The sequence below is a fragment of the Chiloscyllium punctatum genome, chromosome 27 (genome assembly GCF_047496795.1).
Source record: "Chiloscyllium punctatum isolate Juve2018m chromosome 27, sChiPun1.3, whole genome shotgun sequence".
NCBI lineage: Eukaryota > Metazoa > Chordata > Chondrichthyes > Orectolobiformes > Hemiscylliidae > Chiloscyllium > Chiloscyllium punctatum.
In genome coordinates this window covers 71,636,713-71,657,629 of record NC_092765.1, presented here as the reverse complement: position 1 = coordinate 71,657,629, position 20,917 = coordinate 71,636,713, and the positions used below count along the sequence as shown (strand labels likewise).

At 42.2% G+C, this 20,917-nt stretch overlaps 1 long non-coding RNA gene across 2 annotated transcripts in view; it reads right to left on the bottom strand.

Annotated features, from left to right (window-relative positions):
- Positions 1 to 20,917, bottom strand: part of LOC140453316 (uncharacterized) — a 40,685-nt gene that overhangs the window by 7,275 nt on the left and 12,493 nt on the right. The window contains exon 3 of one of the 2 annotated variants that reach the window (XR_011952351.1): positions 843 to 859. The exons of the other annotated variant lie outside the window; for it this stretch is intronic. This is a non-coding gene — a long non-coding RNA (uncharacterized lncRNA). Of the gene's footprint in view, positions 1 to 842; positions 860 to 20,917 lie in introns of those variants that run through there. 2 annotated transcript variants of the gene reach the window in all.

The window sequence follows — 20,917 nt, the reverse complement described above, 5'->3', positions numbered from 1 at the left end:
ATTGAATCATTTTAATTGCTCATATAACAACATTATCAAGTCATTGTCATGATAATAATTGCGCAATTATTTAAGAAAGTGCTTTGAACAAGTAAAGTGAGACTCACGTTTTAATTTAACCAATTGTTTCTGAGTACCAACATTGCAATATGAAACTTTATTTTAAGGTCAAGTTTCCCACAATGGATCCAAGGACTTCCAATCCAACATTAATTATGAATGTCTAATGTTTGCTTATTTGAATGATCTCCGCAATCACAGACTTTAAATTCATAGACCTGCAATTACTTTTCATTGCAATAATTCCTGTTTGTTTGCACATATTCCTCAGTCACATATCAAAACGAAATTTCTCATTATTTCTAAATTCATTGATCGAATTTTATAATTCATTTGTTGCTCATACCTAATAATTATTCAATCCAGTACGTGCTGTGAATGTGGAATTACGGCTCTTTACATGAATAACTAATATAGTGTGCAATCTCTCATTCATTGTTTTTATTAATTCTTAATTTACCCGTGGAAACATAATTGAATTCAGTTAAATATATTTCACTTTGATGTGAACATTTACTGTATTTCTAATCATCATAAGTTTTAAGTATTTTTCCTGACACAATATCATGTAAAATTCCTGCATGTTGTTAAGTCAAATGAAAAAGAATGAACATTTCTGTATTGTTTCATTAAACAATGACAATGCATTTTGAATTTTTCGAAGCTGAGCATTTTTGCAAAGACGGGATGTTGTCTTCAGCTGAATATTCACATTGAATGACTAATTCACAGTATCTGCTGTTTATTCTCTTCGAGTTCCCAAGCAACCAAATTAACTAATTCTGCTGGTTCTAAATTCCTGGAAAGTATTTGATATTTTTGCAGTCTTAAAGATGAAGAAGTCAATGTGAATTTACTGATTTTTTTTATTGGAAACAGCTTAATTCAAACATTTCAGGCACATAAATTGCTATTCTGCAGTGTTACAAAGAAGAAAAGCAAGTCAATTTCATCAACAGTGAAGTAAACAAATGTCACTTCCCGTTATTCATTAGTTAGCTAATTCCCAAATTTATAATTTAACAATGCAATTCACCTGAATATTGTTGTGCCCTTTGATCATATTAATTTTCAAATTATTGTTCATTCATGATTTGTCAGGGATTTCTATTTTTAGTTTTCCGTTCACCTATTCATATTGAATGTAAGATTGGTACGCTTTGGCAACATCAGAGTGTTCATTTGAAATTTGACTTTGCACGTCTCTCACTTATCTCACTTCTTGTATGGGGGCTGAGCATTGAGAACAGAGGATCAGTAAAGTAATTGAAAATGTTTGAGTCTTAAGGATGAAGAAGTCAATGTGATTGTACTGATTTTTTTAGCTCATTCCCAAATTTGTTGTTAAACAATGCAATTCACCTTAATATTGTTGTGTCCTTTGATCATATAAATTTTCTAATTATTGTTCATTCATGATTTGTCAGGAGTTTTTATTTTGCACATCTCTCACTTGTTTCACTTCTTGCATGGGGGCTGGGCATTGAGAACAGAAGATCAGTGGTTAGCACTTGTGGCTTACAGTGTTATGCACTTGGGTTTGATTCCATCCTCGGCCACATGTTTGTGTGGAGTTTGCATGTTCTGGTTTTCTCCCACAATCCAAAAATGCGCAGATTAGGTAAATTGGCCATGCTAAGCTGCACGGTCTGTTCAGGGATGTGTAGGTTATATACTTTAGTCCGTGATAAATGTCCAGTAATCTGAAAGCAGAATGGTGCTGAGTGGATTATTCTTTAGAATGTCAGCGTAGACTTGTTGGGCCAAATGGCCTGTTTCCACACAGTAGGGATTCCATATAATTAGAATTGTGTTTTGCTAAACAAAACTGACAATTTTTTTAAAATGTTGCCTTTAAAACTTAAATATAACAGGCAATTGTCAATCTTGTAGAATATCTCAATGTTACTGAAATCAATGTTCAAACAAAACACTGCACATAAAGCCACACAAATATCTTCATGACCATCTAATTACTGTTCAGTGGAATAATCACAGTAAATATGTTACTGTTCCTGAGATCAATCACCACTAGCACAGTAAGGATCTGGTTATCATTCCCTCCAATAAATGCAATCGTTGTCCTCTGGTATTTCTGTTCAGTAGTTATAAAACATACTGGCTATTGAAAGCATGGTTATTCTTTATTATGAATGGCTAATGGTTCTAACGGCAAGAGATATTGTTCGATCTGATTTGTTGCATGTTCTCAAATAGGTTTTAACTATAAATATTGCAAAAAAATGTGTTAATCTGGTCTTGTTCAACTGCTGATGCGAACATATTCAGTTTGTGTTCATTAAACATATTTGGAGAAAGTGAGGAAAGCTGTAGCATTGGAAAAGGGCAGGCACATCCAAAGAGCAGGTGTATCAACCTGTCGGGCATTAGGCCATCATCAGAAAAGATTCCTGACGAAGGGCTCATGCCCAAAACGTCGATTCTGCTTCTCCTCGAATGCTGACTGACCTGCTGTGCTTTTCCAGCACCACACTCTTTTGACATTAGAAATGTTTGACTGAATATTCAGAGATAATACTAAAAGTTGCCTCTGTCAATTTAATTTACTGTGCTTTCTATTCACTGAAGTTGTCATGTTAATTGCTCCTCTTTTTCTTCTTAAATCTGATACAAATTTCAAAATACAGAACACATTAAAATTCGCATAAATTATAAATTTGATTTCTCGACAAGAAAACAAGTGGAAGGCGATATAGAATTCTTGAACAGCCTACACATTTGAATGAAAAAGCAATTCCTTCCAAAAAATGTTTGGACGTCTGCATCTTTCTTTCAATTCAATAATCCTGCAAATAGTTTATAATTGTCAGTTGATCTCTCTGAATGAGTACATAATCAATGTCAATGTAAACAACTGAAACATTAACAACAGATTGATAACTGGGTGTTAAAGACCGTATTTGAAGTGAACAAATGTTTGGAATTTACTTGAATTCCACCAGGAAACATTCTTGAATCATAATACAAGAAATGAGATATGTGAGAGATGTGCAAACCTTATTTTTAAACGAATAAACTCCAATATTTTCAAAGCATTTCAACCTTACGGTCAAAATGAACAGGTGAAAGGAAAAGTAAAAACAAGTTTCTGACAATTCATAAACTGAACAACAATTACAAATTCACTTTGATCAAAGGACAGTGTAATATTGAGCTGAATCACACCATTTAGTTACAAAGTAGGCAAACAGCTGACTGACAAGTAATAGGTGGTAGCATTTGTTCGTTTACTGAAGAAGCTATCAACTTTATATCCAATTTATAGCACAAGATAATAATGTTTAATGTGTTTCAATTGTTTCGACTTGCCCCTTTGCAACAAAAAATGATCAATCTAATTACTTAGACATCGTAATCTTGAATTCTGCAACATTTTCAAATATTCTCCAGGAACTTATAAGCGACAGAAATAGATACAGGTATCCCCACTATCCGAAAGTAGAGCGTTATTATGAAACCTTTCCTAAGCTGAAAAGGCGTAAATCGAAGAAGCATTAATTTATATGGGAAACATCCCCCTTTTTTTAATAAAAGTGAAAATCCTCTTCATATTTCTTTCAATTAGAGAAAACAGGGACAGATATAAGTCTTTTGTCAAAGCAAAGTGGCTAAAGCGAATTTTCCAACACATATTTCTTTGTAACCTGACTCAAATAAGCATCAGATTTTGTGATGATTGATATAATAGATAAAAGCAGATCTAATGTTGGATTGAAAAGCAGTTCAATCTGTGCTTAGGTACTCTCTCATCAACATTCAGAGCAGCTCTTGATATATTTCTGGGGAAGGTGTGATTTGAAACCTTCCGTCGGGTCTAGAAATAGAGGGACTACCACAGCTCCACAAGCTCCTTTCATAATGTTCCCACTCAGGACGGGCAGGACTGCAATATTGTGTTTCATGTGGTTTCTCAAATGAAAACTAATCAGCTGTTTATTGTTGTAATTTGAATGGGAATTCATTAGGTAGTTTCTGTGTGTAATGGACTGGATCTTAAGCAATATTTTACAATACCAATAAAATAAATGAATGTTACTGTTAAATAAACAGGAATCTCATGACAATTCTTTGAAAGACAAATCGACAAAACTGCGTGATCATTGTACTTTGATTTAAAAAAGCATCAGTCATTCAATGTGAATATTCAGCTGATGACAATTTCCTTTCCTTTCAACAATGTACAACTTCCACTATTTCAAAATGAACAGTCATTGAAAAAGGAAGGAACAAGCAGATGATAATTCTATTTTCTGTACATAAACGTGCGATGAATTTTAAGTAAGTTTTATATATGTAAAAATGAAACTCTTATTGTGGTTTGAAAGACAATAAACGTTAGCTTGAAGTGAAATATAATCAAATCAATTCAACTGTGTTTTCTCAGTTAAAATACAGTTCAATATTCAAAGTAATCGAGTGATTGTACGCTGTATTATCTTTACATTAATTCAGCGCTCATGCGTAATTCTACATTTATACCCGTTATAGTAAAGCACGCTTGTGCCAGGAGTCAGAGGCGGTAGGGGAGGTTCTTAATGAGTACTTTGCTTCAACATTCACGAGTGAGTGGGACGTTGTTCTTTGTGAGGACAGCGTGAAACCGGCTGATATGGTCGAACAGGTTGATGTTAACTCTGAGAATGTGCTGAAAATATTGAAAAGTCATGGGGATAGATAAGTCCCCTAGGCCAGAAAGGATATAATATAGGTTGTTATGAGAAGGGAGGCAAGGGATTACTGTGTTTTGGCGATGATCTTTGCAACCTCACTGTCCACTGGAGTCATACCAGATGATTGGAGGGTGGAAAATTATTCTTATTCAAGAAAGGCAATTGAGATAATCCTGGGAATCACCGATGAGTCAGTCTTATAACAGTTGTGGGCAAATTATTGGAGAGCATTCTGAGAGACAGGATTGATGATTATTTGGAAAAGTATAGATTGATTAGAGATGGTCAGCATGGCTTTGTGAGTGGCAGGTTATGCCTCACAAACCTTATTGAATTATTTGAGTATGTGACAAGCACATTGGTGAGGACAGAGTAGTGGATGTGGTTTATATGGATTTTAGCAAGGTGTTTGATAAGGTTCCCCATGGTTGGCTCATTTAGAGAGTAATGAGGCATGCGATACAGGAAAACCTGCCTGGTTAGATAATAAATTTGCTGGTCCATAGAAGACAGGGTGAGATTACATAGATAGTTTTCAGCATGGAGCACGGTGACCAATGGTGTTCTGAAGGGATTAGTTCTGGGACTTCTGCTCTTTTATGATTTTTACAAATGACTTGGATGATCAAGTGGAAGGGTGAGTAAGGAGGTTTGCCAATGACACGAGGGTAGGTGGAGTTGTGGATAGTGTGGAGGACTTTTGCAGGTTGCTGGAGGACATTGACAGGATGCAGAGCTGAGCTGAGAAGTGACAGATGCAGTTCAACCTGGGAAAATATGAAGTTATTCATTTTTGAAATTCAAATTTGAATGCATATTTTGAGATTAAATGCAGGATTCTTGACAATGTGGAGGAACAGTGGGATCGTGGGGTTCACGTCCATAGATCCCTCATAACTGACATCTGGTGGCACAGTGGTTGGCACTGCTGCCTCACAGCGCCAGAGACCCGGGTTCATTTTCCGCCTCAGGCGACTGACTGTGTGGAGTTTGCACGTTCTCCCCGTGTCTGCGTGGGTTTCCTCCGGGTGCTCCGGTTTCCTCCCACAGTCCAAAAATGTGCACGTCAGGTGAATTGGCCATGCTAAATTGCCCATAGTGTTAAGTAAGGGGTAAATGTAGGGGTATGGGTGGGTTGCGCTTCGGCGGGTCGGTGTGGACTTGTTGGGCCGCAGGGCCTGTTTCCACACTGTAAGTAATCTAATCTAATCTAAAAAAAGGTGATAGGGTCATTAAGACGGTGCATGGTGTCTTTCATTAGCAGGGAGATTGAGTTTAAGAGCTATGAGATTATGCTGCGCCTCTATGGATCCCTGGTGAGACTACACTTGGAATATTGTGTTCGGTTCTGATCAACTCATTATACATTGGATGCGGATGCTTTAGAGAAGGTGTAGATGAGATTTATCAAGATGTTGCCTGGACTGGAAGGCATGTCTTATGAAGAAAGGTTGAGGAAGCTGGGGCTTTGATCATTGCAGTGAAAGAGGATAAGAGTTCACTTGATAGCTTTGTGTAAGATGATGAGAGGCATAGATAGAGTGGATAATGAAAGACTTTTCCCCACAAAATGGCATAATTTTAAGGTGAATGGCGTAAGTTGTGGGGAGATGTCAGAGATAGTTTCTTTATAGGTAATGATGGGTGCATGGAATGCACTGCCAGTGGTGATAGTAGATTCAGATCCATCAGGGACATCTAAGCGATTCTTGGATAGGCACATGAATGACAGTAAATGAAGGGCATGTTGGTTCGTTTGATCTTAGAGTAGGATAAAAGGTCGGAACAACATCGTGGCCAAAGTGCCTATACTGTGCTGTACTGTTCTATATTCTATGGACGGAAATGAACATTTATATATTAGCCAGACATAGATTTTCAAAATTGTATGAGCATACTTACGAATAATGATACATTTCCTCTTGCTATTTGACTGTGCTATCTGCAAAAATGAACAGGAATTGTTGCAGGGAAAAGTAATTAGGTTTTTCTAAATTTATAAGGCTGGGATAACACAGATCATTCAAATGAGCAAAAGTCGTAATTTTAATAGTGCGTGTTGCATCAGAAATAATGGATTCTTTTGTAGGTGTGTGATTGGAAATAAAATGGATTTTTATATTACTGTTTCGGTACTATGGAAGATTGGATTAAATTCAAATATAAACTTCACTGTGGTTGTTAGCAAGATAAACTAAAATATATAATAATTATTGTCATGGAAATTCTTTAATAACTACTGTTAGAAGCCTGAAAAAAGGATATAATTGACCATTTTTCAACAGTCAATAAATTAAATTGTGAACCTCAGTATACTTGTTACCCAGACCAATTACTATGCAATTATTGTAATGGTAATGACTTAATGACTAATGCTAAAACCTAAACAGATACATTGGTTCAATACTTTGTAAACATGTTGCTCTGAAATTGATTGTATATTTATTAAGATCGGTAAATTGAGGGATCAAATATAATAGCTCGTTTGATAGAATTGAAGGGAAGAAATGAGAGTGTTCATTGAACAGGATTGTTTTTGTTTACAAATGCAGTTGATGCAAGAATAATATATTTTCCTCCATTGGTTTTCTTGTAGAGACATGTTCTTTTAAAAAAAAATTGTCATGATTGAATGTTGAGACACTTGTGTCAGAGTCGGTAAAATGGAGAGTGATGTAGAAAGAATTTTTTAAAAAGGAGAAATGAAAGGAACTGGCGAGCAGAGGAGCTCCAACTGTAGTATCTCACCCTGCTAACATCTTATTGGGGGAGCTGGAACGCAGGCTAGTCAAGCAACAAGCTGACACAGTCATACGCACAGAATAACAGCTTACAATGTCCTAGACACCATCGTCACCATCCCTGTATGCCCTGTCCCACCGGAAGGACATGGATGTAACTGAAATGCTGGAACATGCAGGATAATGGTCTAAGATCTGCAGAATGTGATCAATGTGATTTATTTGACACTCCTCCAGAATATTAAACTCCAGTCCAATTTGAAAAGTTACTAGCGTCATCAGACTTTAACTACAAATGTCAGAAAAAAAGTTATCAGAAAGTTACAGCACAGATCGAGGCCACTTGGCCAATCCTGAGTGTGTGTTGGCTGTAAACTCCCCAGGCTTTACAGCTTTTTGTACTCACAATTGAGAGCAACAATTTCAGACTGTACTCTGCCCTCTATGCTTTTATAATCTGTTTTTAACATATTTCTCTGACAGCTGTACACCTTGTTTCCTTGTTTCTTTCCCAGCGCTATTTCTATCCCCCTTGGCCTTGCGGGATGATCATTTCTGCTATTTAATCTCTCCCGCCTTTCCCCATGTGACAGACTGTCTTTTTGTCCTTGTCTCAACCCCACCTTGCTCACAACCTGTTACATTTCTGATGGTTCCCAGACCTCTGTAACTTTCACTGCACCCCCGGGTCAATGGCATGAGTTTTGCGTTCTCTTCCTCCTGAGATAATCAGAAATCTTTCCGGTTGCAGTTTCCCCCAGATTTTATTTTGAAAAGCAGAGCACTTGTGTCAGAGTCAAATATTTGTGAGCCTTCATCCACAATTCCGAGTATTTGGATGTAATTTGTGACCATCCCACAGATGTGTAACGTTACTGGATTGGCGAAGCGAAAATGGCCGCAGTGTGCAATTTATGTGGGTTGGGCTAGCCATTGTTAAAGTGGGGTTATAGGGGTAGGGTGGGTGAGCAGATCATTGCAGACTCGATGGGCCGAATAGACTCTGTCTGCACCTATGGGATTCTGTGATTCTAACTAGTTGTGAGTGTTGGCCCATTTTCCCCATGCCAGGTTCATTCAACTCAGATACATATGATTCTGTGGGTGCTCACTCACTCCTTCCCTTCAGTTTTACATCAATTTCACGCTGTATGCCAGGGTGGGAATGGATTTGTAAATATAAATACTCCAACTGAAACCCCTCACAGGTCAGGAACTGTTTCTGCTACTTTTATCATTCACAAGGAACAGGAAAATAAAGGTTCAGTCATAAATCTTACAGGAACATAGCGGTTATAATCACCAGGAAAGGCTGAACAGCTCAAAACGCTTTTCTCAAGAAAAGAGGAGGCTCAGAGACAGCCTGGTACAAGTAGAAAGTTTTGTGTCTGTGTTTTCAGAGACTTGAGCTGGAATCATTGGATTGGAAGCATGTTTCATTGCCCCAGATCTTCAAAGGTGAATTTTAATGTGCATCTTTCTTTCTGTCTGTCTGAGTTAATACTCAGATGGACAGGTCAATGTATGAGTGTTTTCCCAAATCCCTGATTGAATCTTCCTCCCCCACAAACTCAGGTGCCTCGCCACTCACGAGGTCATGGAGAAACTCTGCCCTTACAATGAGAACGATCTTTGCTGTCGCCTCTGCTCGTGCTTCTGCTTAATCCCCACTTCCCTTCATTAAATCCCAGCTGCCCCTCGTCCACCCACATGGACATGTTGAACAGCATGACAGGAGAATGGATTGAAACCGAGAGTTCAATCGCCAGAATGAAAGAGGAAGAAGGAAATAAATGGTGATTGTGGATCCCAGGGGATACAGACTCCAGGATTAGTTGTTGTGGTTCTGTTCGCCGAGCTTTGAATTTGTCTTGCAAACGTTTCGTCCCCTGTCTAGGTGACATCCTCAGTGCTTGGGAGCCTCCTGTGAAGCGCTTCTGTGCCGTTTCCTCCGACATTTATAGTGGCCTGTCTCTGCCGCTTCCGGTTGTCAGTTCCAGCTGTCCGCTGTAGTGGCCGGTAGATTGGGTCCAGGTCGAGGTGTTTGTTGATAGAGGCATGGCACTCATCCACAGACTCTAGGAATTCCCTGGCTGTTCTCTGTTTGGCTTGTCCTATAATAATGATGTTGTCCCAGTCGAATTCATGTTGCTTGTCATCTGCGTGTGTGGCTACTAAGGTTAGCTGGTCGTGTCGTTTCGTGGCTAGTTGGTGTTCATGGATGCGGACCATTAGCTGTCTTCCTGTTTGTCCTATGTAGTGTTTTGTGCGGTCCTTGCATGGGAATTTGTGCACTACATTGGTTTTGCATGCAAGGACTGCACAAAACACTACATCGGACAAACAGGAAGACAGCTAACGATCTGTATCTATGAACACCAACTAGCCATGAAACGACACGACCAGCCATCCTTAGTAGCCACACACACAGGTGACAAGCAACATGAATTCGACTGGGACAACACTGCCATTATAGGTCAAGCCAAACAGAGAACAGCCAGGGAATTTCTAGAGGCATGGCACTCATCCACAGACTCTATCAACAAAAACAGCGACCTGGACCCAATATACCGGCCACTGCAGCGGACAGCTCGAACTGACAACCGGAAGCGGCAGAGACAGGCCACTATAAATGCCGGAGGAAAGATCACAGAAGGCTCCCAAGCACTGAGGATGTCACCTAGACAGGGAACGAAACGTGTGCAAGACAAATTCCCAACTCGGTTAACAGAACCACAACAACGAACACCCGAGCTACAAATCTTCTCTCAAACGTGAACATCCAGGATTAGTCCTTGTGGGCATTCCTGCAGTAATACAAGACAGCATTCCATGATGAGAGTTAAACCCGGGTGGCAGGAGAGGGAGCCACTGAACATGAGCAGGTTTCGTTCAAACACAGGAGGTTGTTCAGTCAGTAACAGTGTATTCGACATGGAGATGAAGTGAGCAGTGAGGGGAAATGTAACAACAAGCTGCCGATGGGTAACTTTCATTGGAACAGGAGGAGGCCATTCAGCCCATCAATTCTGCTCTGCCATTCATGATGATCATAGCTGATGTGTGACCTAACATACAACTTTCAAAACCATCTAATTTCATCAATAAACTCCTCTGAAACACACAAGATGAGTATTGGAAAACTAAACATCTGCAAATGCTGGGAAATCAGAAATTGCTAGAAAAATTCAGTAGGTCTGGCAGCATCTGTGGAGAGTGAACCGTTCGTGTCCAGTGATCAGTCAGGTGACCAGCTGTAGCTGACCATTCTGTTGTTTCTGTAACACTGGAACAGGCTCTGTTCCAGTGAGGGGAATGAGACTGTCAATAACAAACGAGAAAACAGGAGGATGTACTCAATTAGAATTAGGAATTCACTTACCCCTCCCAGTGGGACACCCACCGACACAGTTACACTGCGGAGAGGCCGTTCACCTGCCCCACGTATGGGAAGAGATTTACACGATCTTACAACCTGCTGAGGCACCAGAGATGGCACAGTGGATTTAGACCCTTCACCTGCTCCATGTGTGAGAAAGGATTCAATCAAATCTCTCACCTGCGGAGACATTAGTGCATTCCCATCGGGGAGAGGCCATTCACCTGCTCAGTGTGTGGGAAAGCATTCACTCAGTCCTCTGACCTGCTTAAACACCAGCGAGCTCACTCTGGGGAAAGGTCATTCACTTGTTCCCAGTGTGGGGGGAGTTTTACTCAAATGCCCCACCTGCAGAGTCCCCAGTGAGCCCACACAGGGGAGAGGCAATTCAGATGGTCAGTGTGGGAGAAGGAATTCAGTGATTCATCCCTCCTGCTGAGACCTCAAGGAGCCCACCAGAGGAGAGGCCATTCAGATGCTCAGTGTGGAAGAAGGCATTCAGTGATTCATCCCATCCCCTGAGACCCCAGCGGGTTCAAACTGGGTAGGAGCTGTTGATCCCTCTGTGTGACAATGGATTTGCTGCATCTTCAACACGATTGAGAGCCCAGTGAGTGCTCACAGGGAAGTGGTCATCCCCCTGCCCCGTGTGGACTGCAGGACTCTGATTCTGATGTTACTGTCCATCAGAGTCAGGAGTGGACCTTGTACACGATGACACTGTTGGAGTATTGATGTTGTTGTTGTTATCCACATTAACTGAGCTGGATTTGACTGAACTTACATTGCCACTTTCTGAACCTCAGGATGTCTCTCTGGGCAGTAAGTCTCCACAAACAGCAATGTGACAATGAGCAGGGATTATCTGTTTTGATTTAAATTGTGACTGTAGCACGGCTGCTTCACAGCATCAGGTACAAGGTTGGAGTCCAGCCTTGGTCAAAGCCTGTGTGGCGTTCCCACATTCTCCCCATGATAAAGTGGGTCCCCTCCAGGTGCTCTGGTTTCCTCCCCTAGTCCAACAATGTGCAGGTTAGGTGGATCAGTCATGCTAAATTGACCACACTATCCAGGATAGTGCAGACTAGGTGTATCAGCCATGGGAAATGCAGTGTTACAGTGATGGAGTGCTCAGAGCGAGATGTTCTTCGGATGGTCGGTGGGGTCTGATGGGCCAATGCTCTCCTCCCACACTGTAGGGATTTTATTCTATGATTTTATTCTAAGGTTACACAGCAGGGTGTCCTTGGAGAAGGAGCATGTAGTGTGGATCAATGCTCTCGATGCCTTTAGGCACCGCAGGGGATACAGTACTTTATCTCCACCACTGCCCCCTCCCTACAACTCTACTTTGATTTAGTCCCTTCTCACTCTGTCACTTGAATTGGTTTGCTTGACCCGTAATAGACTTTGTTTGGAAATATTCAATTGGTTACACAAATGGTGTACTGCTGGTGATTATATGTCGAGATTAGAGTGGTACTGGAAAAGCACAGCAGGTCAGGCAGGATACGAGGAGCTGGAAAATCAACGTTTTGGCGAGATGCCTTTTCCAGCACCACCCTAATCTAGGCTCTGGTTTACAACATCTGCAGTCCTCACTTTTGCACTGCTGGAGATTATAGGTTAACCAAAAGCAAAATGGCATAATGATAATTTTGATGGTGGGAAGGTTGTTGTGCTCACATTTCGGAGTCAGAGAAATAGGGACAAAGTATGCTTCACACCTCACAGAATGACAACTGAAAAGCAGTTAAATCAAACCAAAGGTTCAGACAGGGAGGGAATATTTCCCTGGAGTTTAAGTAGCTGGAAAGTGATGGTGTCTGGGAATAGACAGGATTTTGTTTTACAGGAGGTTGAAAGCTTTAAAACTATTATATTCAGACAGTTTACGTTATTTTCTTTAATTTTATTTGCTGTGCAAAAAGCTTTTGCAACCTTTTAAAGCCAAAATTTAGAAACCTTGTGTTAAAGATAAATGTTAAATAAAATCCATCAAACCATCCCTCACTGAAAACTGCTGTGGAAGTGCAATCTCCTGGAGAATCCCTGCCCTACACGGGCTCCATGACGATATACATACCTGGAAGATAGCAGCAGGAGGAGGCCATTCGGCCTTTCAATCCTGCTCCACCATTCAATGGGACACAGCTGACCATCCAGCTCAGTCTCCTGTTCCTGCTGTGTTCCAATTCCCTTTCATGACTTTACCTTGAAGAACTATATCGAAGTCCTCATTTAGCTTCACTGCCTTTTGATCCAGAGGCGTTGTGATGTTACTGTGTGGATGTAGGCAAGTGTAATGTGATGGTGCTGCCTCCTGGCGGATGCACTCAGCGTCCCTCATCATCCTGCAGTAACATCAACTGGGTTTCAACAACGAGAAATAGAAACCATTTCCAGGATATGGTCATCACTGGCTCAGCCAGCATTTATTCCCCATCACTAGGTACCCTTGAGAAGATGGTAGTGAGCTGCTGTCTTGAACCATTCACCGTCCATTTGTCACAGAGAGACCGACAATGCTGGGAGGGAGAGTGTTGCAGGATTTTGGCCGAGTGATTCTCCATCTTTGGTTCATCAAATGCTGGTCAACTTAATCACAATCTGCACCTGATTTTGAGATTTCAGTCTGCAAATCTTCACTATCTAGCACCCTGTATAAAAGGAATATGTACAGATTAGAAATTCAGAACAGACAATTCTCGTTTCTCTGGAATATCTTTTTCCCCTTTCTTCCCCCAAAGCTGTAACCCTTACTCTCTCCCACCATTCTGACTCTACTGCCCCCTATTTACACCCTCCACATTCTCATGGAGGAACAAATAAACAGATCCATGCCACCACTTCCCATCCTGGTTAGACTCTGCACCCTTTCTGGGATCACTTCCTTTCTCTTCAGTTGCTGCAAGTCAATAATGTAACAGCAGAATGAAACAAAAGGAAACAGAAAGGGAGGTGGCAGATCCTGGACAGAACAGGAACCTTCAGTCTGGGAGAATGGGTCAGATTCTTCCTTGTTTCCCATTGGTCAATTCCCAGTGTTATGACAAGTTGCGAATGGAACTTGGTCCCATCTAGGTGTAGTGACACTTTGACCCCCCCCCTCCCCGCCAACTGATCAATACTATAGACAGATGCGTCCCTTTTCCTGCCAATCACAGTGTGAAATGCTTTCCGCTAGTTACTCCAAAGAACATGCTTCAAAACCCACCCACATTCTGTACATGTACAGTGGTGGGTTTCCTCACACATGTGTGGTCCCTGCCTCAGGGATTGTGGGAGTTGTAGTCCCCATGAAGCCTCTGGAGACCTGTCCCTGGAAAGTGAAAAAAAGTGTGGGCTGGAGGGTGTTGTCTATAGGATAACTATTCAGACACACAGGACATGTGGGCTGTCACGGGGATTTAGTAAGACATCTGCTTAAACACCTCGATTTCTGACATAAGGAATATACATTCCGCCAATTGCGGGGTGGGGATGTTAATAATGGGCAGCAGATTATAAGCAGAGGTGGCTCAGTGGCTAGCACTGCTGCCTAACAGCGTCAGGGACCCGGGTGTGATTTGTGTGGAGTTTTCACATTCTCCCCATGTCTGCATGGTTTTGTTCTGTGCTCCAGTTTCTTCCCACAGTCCAAAGATGTGCAGGTTAGGTGGATTGGTCATGCCAAATTGCTCACAGGGTCCATGCGTGCGTTGGTTAGGCAATTAGTCACGGGAAAATTCCTATCCAGTTATTGCTATCCAGCAGGGTTTAGGAATATGAGTACACAGCAGTCAGTCTTCACAGTGGAGGATACGAAGAACATGCCAGTAATTGATAAGGAGACTAAGGAAGGTGAAGGTGAAGGTTACAGGGAATGGGTGGGTCTGAAAGGGATGCTCATCATAGGGTTGGTGTGGAATCGATGGACGAATACCCTGTTTCTGCACTTTTGGGATTCTATTCTATTCTCATGAGGAAGAATGTACCTATCTCAATGTGTTGTGAATCTGTGGAATTCCCTATTCAAAGTGCGGTGGATGCCAAGACATGAGCCAATTTAATGAAGAGATACAGATTTTTAATTTTCAATGAGTTGAAGTGTGAGAGAGAGCAGGCGGGCAAATCCAGCCGAGACCGAGGTGAGCTCAATCATCACCGTATTAAATGGAGCAGCTGGTTCGAAGGGCTGCATTGCCTTTCCTGTGCCCAGGGCTTATCTTCTTACAGTAATAACCAGAAAGATGAATCCAAAACTCACCACCTTCACCAAAGGAGATTTTCAGAAACAGCAGGATAGTCAGGTGGATTATCATTCCAAACTTAGGTAGTGAGGAAGCGTGTAGGAGATAATAATTTTGCAATTTTAAATGGAGGGGTGACAGTGATTTATGGTTTTAGACGGTGTAGTACATTCACACCGTCCAGAATACTCTGTTGTGAATATCTATCCTGTACTTTGTTACAAAGCCAAGGTTTACTGACAATGAAACCAAAACACCCAGGAAACATCGCCTCCCTTCGTAACCTCATAAAAAGACTTGTCATTAATCTGGTTGAATTTCGAACAGAGATGGAAAGCGGGAAGATTAAATCGAATCCCAAGATACTGTGCTTAAACAAAGGAGACTACAATAGGAGGAGGCAGCAGCTGGTAATGTAGACTGGAAGCAAAGACTTTACTGTGGGACAGTTGATGGACAGTGGAGGAATATCAAAGTAATTTTTCAAATTTCTCAGCGGAAGTATATATCAGTGAAAAGGAAGGACTGTAGGAAAAGAAAGCATGATGGAATTGGGATAAAAAGTGATGAGTAGCTCTCCCCAGGGACAGAATAGCAGTTTACCCTGCTAGAGGGAAACCTATTGTTTGGGGAACATATGGCCTCTGTAATTGTTGAAGCACTTAACTGTTACGATAGAGATAATCCTGATCAAGTTAAAAGTCACAGCACACTGCAAAAGCCTGTACTTCCAAATAAACCTGTTGGACTATAACCTGGTGATGTGTGGTTTTTAACTCTGTCCACCCCACCCCAACCCCAGCTCCTCCACATCAGAATCCTGATAGATAGCCCCACTGAAACTGAAGCGCCTGTCAGGTACTTGAGGGAGCCACAGGGGTGTGGGGGAGGGGTGTGTGGTTTAACCACAAAGTGCTAAACTGAACTAGACTTTTCAACTGCCGTTGCCATGGAGATAATATTGAGAGACAGTCTGTATTCAAAGTCACAAACCACAAAAGGTATAAGAAGGGGAGCCATACATCGGACAGGCGGGGAGTTACCTGATGCTGCCTGAAGGCGTTTTGCATGTACACTATCCAGGGAGTTGCCGTGTCTCATCAATAAAGACTCAGAAGACCTCTCAGAGTTCTGTGCCCAGTTATTCCTATCCAGCAGGGTTCAGGAATATGAGCACACAGCAGTCAGTCTTCACAGTGGAGGAGACGAACAACATGCCAGTAATTGATAAGGAGACTGAGGAAGGTGAAGACCAAGAAACAACCATTATCACGAAAGAGTTAGAGCTGGGCAAGCTAATGGAGCTAAAGATAAACAAGTCTCCTTGCCCTGATGGAATACATCCCATGATACCAACAGTGTTAGAGGGAGAAATAGCACATGCACTTAGAGTTATAACGTCCTGCAGCAGAGACAGGCCCTTTGGTCCATACTGGCCCATGCCAATCAGAATGTCCATCCACACTAACCCCATTTCCCTGCACTTGGCCCATCTGCTTCTGAAACTTTCCTATCCATGTATATGTCCAAATGTCTTTTACTTGTTGTTAATATACCCACCTCAACCACTTCCACTGGCAGCTCATTCCATATACATACCACCTTTGTGTAGAACAGTTGCCCCTCAGTTTCCCATGTATTCTTTCTCCTCTAACTTTAACCTGATGCCCTCCAATCCTTGAGTTACTGGGAAAAAGACCGAGTGCATTCACCTTACCCATGCCTCTCATGGTCTTATACACTTCTATAAAATATTCCACCGCAGTTTCCTCTGCTCTAAACAAATAAGTCCTCTCTTGTCCAACCTCTCCCTGTAACTCAGACCCCTGAGCCCTGGCATCATCCTTGTAAATTTCTTCTTCACCTTTTCAGTTGAATAACAAACCTACACTGCACTCATCAAATTTCCTGTGTTTCCCCACGGCACTGGAACCGATGCGACAACGCCAATGGATTACAATCAATGATTGATAACTCACTCCATTACAACAATCCCATTTTCATAGATTTTTCCATGATGCAGGAATCCTGTTGTCTTTCTGGTTTCATGGTTAATTGTCCTCATACAAAACCAATCTGTGTCTTACCTTTTCCAGGGAAATGTGCCATGATTTTTTAGACTTTCAAAAACCAAGTCCCCACGCTAACATGGACTTCACTGTCTCAGTACTTTTTTTCCAGTCACACGGACAATTGAAATATTCGTCCATGGACAGATTGCAAACCTTTCCTTCCAGATGAAAAGGTCAGTGATATTCAGATCGGCACGGATCCAGTAACATGAAGTTCAATTTGAATTTCTCAACTGCAAATCCCCCCTTTCAATACTCTATAACAGAGAAAAAGCGCTGGAGATCCTCAGCAGGTCTGGCAGCATCTGAAATGGTGACAGATGCAGGAAACATTGCAACCTTGAAGAAGTGTTGAGATGATCACACGAGGCATGTGTGCTTGATGACCATTATGGATAAGATGGGGGCAGGGATCCCTTTCTGGAAGGGCCTTGGTGAGACCACACCTGGACTACTGTATACACCTTTGTTCCCCCTTTCCAAGGAAGGCTCTCCTGGTTATTGAGAGAGTGTAAAAGAGGATCACCAGATGAGTCCTGGGATGTGAAGATAGTTAAGGACTGCAGATGCTGGAAGTCAGAGTCTGTACAATGTGGACCTGGGGAGGTGCAGCAGGTCAGGCAGCATCAGAGGAGCAGAAAGGTTGATGTTTCGGGTCAGGACCCTTTGTCAGTCTTGATAAATAGCCCTGACCCGAAACGTCAACTTTCCAGCCCCATCGTATTCATGCTGGTCATCAAGCACCTATTTATTCTAGTCCCACGTTCTGGCACTCAGCGTGTAATCGATATTGTAGTGCTTGGTGGGATCATCTGAACACTTCTTTAAGGCTGCAATGTTTCCTGCATCTGTCATCATTTCAGATGCTGACAGACTTGCTGAGGATCTCCAGCACTTTTTGTTTTTCTGGCAGATTTACACCATTTTGCTGAAGCACAGAGTCATAGACATGTATACAGTTCCATATTTTGTTGAGTCACATTCCTGGGATGTCAGGACTGATGGCTGAAGAGGGACTTAATCTTCGTTTATCCTCCTTTCCTTTGGCTTTCTGAGCCGCTAACTACATCACTAATATTCTACCTCCCATTCCCTGTCCTGAATCTGACCCATATAAGCCTACACTTCAGTTCCCATCCCCCTGCTAGACTAGTTAAAACGACACCAATGGAACTGGCCAAAGCCCCCACCGAATTTGTCTCAGCTCTGCCCAGGGGTAACCGGTCAGGCTGGTACAGGACCCACCCAGAAACAGTCCCAGTTCCTGAAGAATCAAAACCCTTCTGTGGTACAGCATTTCCCCAGCCACACATCCAGCTGATCTACCTTCTCATTCCTGCTCTCATTAGTACATGGCACTGGGAGTAAGTCTGACATTATTACATTTCAGGAGCTACATTTTAATGTATCTCTGCTCTCCCTATGTCCAGCTTTCAGGCCCTCATCCCTCTGTTTAGCGATATTGTTGGTATCTGTGTGTTGCATGACCACGGGCTGTTTACCCTCCAGCTCCAGAACGTCCTGCAGCCACTCCATGATATCATGGACCTTGGCACCAGGGAGATTACATACCATCCTGGATTCATGTCTGTGGGCTCAGAAGTGCCTGGCTGTACCCCTGATTATTGAATCCCCTGTCACTATAGCCCTGCCACTCTCATTCCTCTTGTTCTGATCAGCTGAGCTCTGTGGTGTCATGAACCTGTCTGTTGCTGATTTTCCAAGAAGCTACCCCACCCATTCCCGCCCTTACTGAATCCCAAGCGGTATACAATATCTGTATGAGAAGAGGATAACAACAGGGGACTCCTGTACCCGCTTCCTGAGCCTTTTACTAGATCTGATGTTCACCCATTCCCTTTCTGCCTGTGTAACCCTCACCTACAGTGTGACTAACTCACTAAACGTGCTGTCCATAACATTCTCAGTATTGCAGATGCTCCACAGTGAGTCCACTCACAGCTCCAGCTCTGAAAAGCAGTTTCCCAGTAGCTGCAGATGGGAACCCTTCCTGCAGAAATAGCCGTCAGGGACACTGGAAGCGGCCCTTATTTCCCACATTGTGCAAGAGGAGCACACCACGGGTCTGAGGGCTCCTGTCACGTCTCTCTACATTCATTTCGTTACTCCCATTAAGAGAATTTAAATGAGTGAGCAACCTTCCTTCACTTCAAACATGTCCATTGTAATAACAAAAAAAATCTTTACTTAAGCTGATACGTCATACTTTGAAAACTTAAATACTCCACAGGTATCACTGACAAATTGGCTATTCCCATTGGGATTGTGAATTTCTGAAATGCTGAACTAAAACTGAGTTTCAGCTTCACCATCTCCCTGTCTCACCTCACTATTTACAAGCAACTCCAAAACACTCTCATTGAGCCAAGCAGCCCTCATAGTGCAGCCCTGTCATTTTCATTGTCTGCTCACACCTACACTTCCCTCAGCCTCCTGTACTGTTCTAATGCATCTCAATGGGAGCTCAGACCAGCATTGCATCTTTCAATTTAGCCCAATTCAGACTCAAGTCAGAGTCAAAATGGACTTCAGCAGTTTCTGAATGAACAGACAGTTGTCAGAATCTGGAACGTTCCACCTGAAATGGTGCTGGAATTTGAGTCCACGAGAAATATGCGGAGAATTGGAAGTAGGGAGTTTAAGGATTAACATTATAAAGTGGATGATTGAGACTAAATCTGACAGTTCCTGCAAAAGGACGAGGTGTAATTTGGATAAATCTGTGCTCTCTCTCAGGCCAATACCTCCTTCCGCAGCTACAGGGACAAGAATTGAACGCAAGGGGGATCCAACCATGAACTTGAACATCTTTCTGCTTTTGGCTTCACAAAAATATTGAAGATATTTTCCCACAGACAGAACAGACAAACTTTTCTCGTTCCACAGTTAAATCCCAATGATATTCAGATCCTGATGACTCCGCTGACTGTAGAAACTTGTTTTTTTGAAGATCCCAGTCTCAATTATTCTGAATTAATATCCTATAAACTGAATTCACAAAACAAAGCTCAGTCAGTGCAAGATGAATAGTGAAGACAAACACTTCTCTTGGTATGTGTTTGATGTGTAAATGCTCCTCTTCAAATCACCTCGCCCCCACTCAGGAAGAGGACACGTGCATGCTCCTTGCTGTACCTTGCCCCAAATAAAGATGGTGGCCAGAACCCAGGACCTCTCACTGCCTGAGGCCCAAGCCATCTTCCCCTTTGCTGCAAACGTGGGACCAAGAGTTTCTAATTCAGACTAACGACCTGCACAGAGTGCAACTAAACCCTCCCAGTCTACACTGATACATTTCATCCGGTTTCTGCTGCCACTCTTCCCTTTCCCATTTCCTCCACCTGCACACACCATGGGTCATCATGGGTCCAGTGACCCTTCCTCAGAACCGACGGCAGCTGGGAAATTTAGAATCCCCACAGGAAACAGGCCCTTCGGCCCAATAATTCCACACCCACCCAGACCCATTCCCCTATCCTAATACTCACCATTTCCCCGGACTAATGCAAATCCCTGAACACTACAGGAAATTTAACTGGGCCAATTCACCTAACCTGCACATCTTTGGACTACTGGAGATAGGGGTTAAACAGTAAATAATAGGTGGGGACAGAGCCCAAACATTTGGACACAGGACAGAGACACAGGAACATTTGGAGAGATAAAGGAGTGGGAAGGTGGAAAGCTGTTTTTGGAGGAGACAGGAACCTTCTAGCATCTC